Source organism: Temnothorax curvispinosus, unplaced genomic scaffold (genome assembly GCF_003070985.1).
Source record: "Temnothorax curvispinosus isolate PA1 unplaced genomic scaffold, ASM307098v1 QBEX01015018.1, whole genome shotgun sequence".
NCBI classification, from domain to species: Eukaryota; Metazoa; Arthropoda; class Insecta; order Hymenoptera; family Formicidae; genus Temnothorax; species Temnothorax curvispinosus.
This window is the reverse complement of record NW_020224798.1, coordinates 723,696-727,818: the sequence shown is the minus strand read 5'-3', so window position 1 is coordinate 727,818 and position 4,123 is coordinate 723,696.

Genomic DNA, 4,123 nt, shown 5'->3' with positions numbered 1-4,123 from the left:
TGAGGACCGACAACGGAGAAACTATTTTCATACTCCAATAGCTGCATAATTGTATCCGTTCGAGTGCGCGATTCGGTGTCGGTTCAAGAACTGATTCGAGCGGGTTTAAGGCTAAGAATGACAACGTACAACGTTACTATCGTACAACGTTACTACTACTTTGCTTTCGATATTGAATGTTAGCTAGAAAATCGAAACCGAAACCTTTATTAAGAAATTGTTATAATCATCAGATTAATTCAAACAATTTGGAAATTATTATATTAACTCTTACAGCTTTTTTTCCGAAAACTATGATATGGCAATCAACTCAATATTACTAAAATAATTTTATAAACAAAAGAAACCGTAGTGTGAATTGGATATTCTATGCACCTGGAAATATTTTGAACTCGCCATTATCTATATACCCGGTATTACCGGAGTGCCAGCTCACGTCCGCGCGTTGTTTCATATACGAAATTACATTAACCGACGCTAACTAATTCACCCGTGGGGAAGGAAGGGAAAGTCCGTTTCTTTCAGGACGATAACCGCCGGACACGGGGCGGCAGTGTATTTAATACGGAACGACTTTATGAGAGATCCGGGGGTGTGGGGCACGGTTGAAACGGCGTTACGAAAACGCGAGCAATTAACACTCTCAAGCAAAATTTATCCGTCGACCTTCGACCGGAAGTCGCGGCGCTAACTTGCATAGCAACTGCAGGTTAGTTACGAGATTCTCGACAAAGTCGTCCGGCGGTTTTCGCTTCGCGCGAACTGTGATGCATGACTACAAAGTGTCAGGTCTTCACATGCTTACAAAAAGTTGGCCACAAGCTTTACAAACAGCATTTGATTATTAATCTCGAGCGGACGAACGGTACACCGTTTTATACACGCAGCATTTATTTATCGTTCTTATAGACTTCCTGAATAAAAGCTTTCCGCGCGACAGCAACTGTTGAAAGGTACTGTGTTGCTTGTACCGTAAGAGAAAGAGAGAGTTGAAAGGAAATAGAGAGCGATTGCTACGGCAATGTGTCTATTTGTGACACTAAGTATGCCTCTTGTCCTTGATTAATTCAGAAGCAGACGTGTGTGATGTGGTTGAGAGGTGAGAGGAAGTAGGGTAAAGCGATATTGTACCATATTACGGGATTTTATCGCACCATCAAAAATTTCTTAAAAGAATTTAAAAAATCCTTAGAAAAAATGCTTTATAAAAATTGAATATATTAATAAACATATTAGAGAAAAAAGAGAGAGAGAGAGAGAGAGAGAGAGAAAGAGAGAGAATCGAGTAAAAAATAATATTCTTAATGTTATCGATGCAAAGTTAAAAAAAAAACTTGCTCATTCAACACTTCTACCGCGCGGACGATACATCCGGTTCACGATCATCAAGGGTGAAGCGTGTAAATTCGCTTTTACATACGCGCTCGCGCGTATGCAAGAAGAACGCGGCGCGCGGTAGCGGCGCGTTGCTGGGCGGCCGCACCACCGATCTTGCAACAAATCTATTTCCACGGCGTGCAAAAACAGAAGACACGCCGTACTGGGTAATGAACTAATCTTGCGAGGTTCACCGTGGACGTGGCGGAGGCCGGCCGGCCGACCAAGGGAGGGAAAAAGGACGAGGGACGCAGGACTTTTGCCGCGGCTTAATAACATGAGTTTTTCCCGACTACTGGCCGGAGTAAATGCTCCGCGAGAGAACGGGAGAATCGTGAGAGCGCGACGCGGAGAGTGTATTCCATCGCTGTCGCCGCTTCGGTAAGCCCGCGATCATTCGACAATTGAAAAATTCACCAAGAGAGAGCGGACTATATCTGTAATTTTGTAAGGCTTATTTTAATTCGTGAAAGATTGGTTTTCCAGATCAGAATGGAAAGTACAGTTTAACTACTGTTCACATTTTTACTCAACTATAAACTATGTATTTTTACTTCTCGTAGCGATACATGTCTTTGCCGATAAATTCAGTTATTCGTATATATATATATATATATATATCTGTTTTCAGAACTCTTCTCATCAAAAGAGAAAAAAATTCTTAAAATAAAAAATTCAAACTTATTCTATTACTTTTAATCTTCCCATTATCGAAATTGAAGCTAGTGTGGGGATCCTTTGAAGGCCAAACATGTAGGAATGACTCCTGCGCCCGGCAAGTTGTGAGTCCAGAACGGAGAATCGCAAATATCGTTGGTAAATTAGTAGGGTGTTCCGAGCAATAGAAAGCTTTTTCATAAAAAAAAAAACCAATGAGACGTAATTGACGTGATTTCAGAACAGTATATATTTTACATTTCCAGTCGATCAATTGCTTTTGTACGCAAACAACACGACGATGTAAATCTTCCTGCATGCGACTTATAACCCACATACTCGAGTAAATGCGTGCGGGTGTCCATAGATACGTATACAAACGAGTCAATCGACATTTCTATTCGCGCGCTTCCGAAGCGCGCGATGTCGCAATTAAATGCATAATAGAGAACGCTTTGCTGTCGCAACCGCGGTGCCAGGTAATTAGAGGTATTTCGTTGACTAATTCTGAAACATCATGACGGTCTACGTACACTCGCACTCGCGCGAGCAATGTCGCTTCTGGACTCACTACGAGTTATATACCGCGTAGAATAAGTTTAATAACCACGCTGCAGTTGCTTCTCAGTCACCGGAGCACCGTCCGTCTGTCGGACTGTCATTATCCCGGCGGCGGGCTAACTCTCGCCCTTGTCCATAACCGCGCGAGTCTCCTGCGCCGTATCTCCTCTCTCTCTCTCTTTCTCTATCCTCGGGATAATGACGGTCGCGAGGGTGGTCAAGATGCGGCATAATGCGTGACTGCTGCGTGGCGCCGCCCGTCACACCGCAGAATTGCGCGGCTCGGGATAGTGCGCGCCGCGCCGAGTGTTACGCGCGGAAAAATCTCTCAGGACAAATCTAGATCCGCGACCGATTGGACGCAATCTGCGAATGTGCGTTGCGCCAAGCGGCGATTCAGTTGACGTGCTGTAATTTCCGACACGTGAGACATCTACTACCGATGATTCACGCGGCAGATCATAGTACGACTAGTCGCGATTATAATTTATGTGACGGAAATTAGATTGTGCGCAACAATGCAGAATTTGGTAAAAAAAATTAAATTTTTCACCATTCCGTATACGATAGCTAAATTAATGTTCTACGTTGCAGAAATTCAAAAGTCCTCGAAAAACGTTATAAAATCTCGATTTTCTAGGTATATCTGGCCTCAGTGGCAAATACGGTTGATCGAGCACATATATGCGTACGTGATATGTGTGAAGTTGGCACCCATACTTTAAAATTCAATAGTTCTGATTAGAGTTCCAGCTTCTTTTCGAAGAGTATATATGTATTTTTATGTTTATAAAAAAAGTTCCGATTAACACTATAAAAAAAGCAATTAAAAAATAAAGTGCTAACTTCACACCCAACTTTAAGACCGAATAGTTCTAAATAACTCATCTAAAAATTTTGACGAGTACCTACTAGAGTTCCTAATAAAAGAAATTTTTTTAAATTTTTTTTTCAAAAAGAAAAAAAAATGAAAGTGATTTCAAGCCAGAATAGTTCTAAGTAGCTCATTTGATTCCTTTTAAAAAGTTCTAGAGTTCTTGATAAAGAAAAAATTGCAAAACCTTAGAATTGTTTTAAAAAATCATCATCTAAAATTACGCAAATGACGTTCACGGTAGACCTTCGAAGTCGAATATCTTCTGAACTAGTCATCGGATTGCTTTCGACTATATACATATAATTTCTTTAGAACTCTTACAGATCTATCCAAAATTCCCATCAGAACGCCTGCAACTCTTCCACTAATTAGTGGCAATCCGGCCACTAGTTAAGAAGATATTCGAAGATGTAACGGATGAAATTCAACTAAGTCCGCATAAAATTGTTTTAACTTCTATCAATTTCAAAATAAACATTCTGCTCAACACAACCATTTAGTATGCTGTTTTTTTTTAACTGTGAAAGTATTTTACAATACAAATAAAAATAATTACAGTATAAATAGGGTAAATTCAGGAGAAACGCTGGGGAGAAATGCCACATTTTTAATATCTTTTGATTTGTAACAGCGACACCTATACTTTCAATG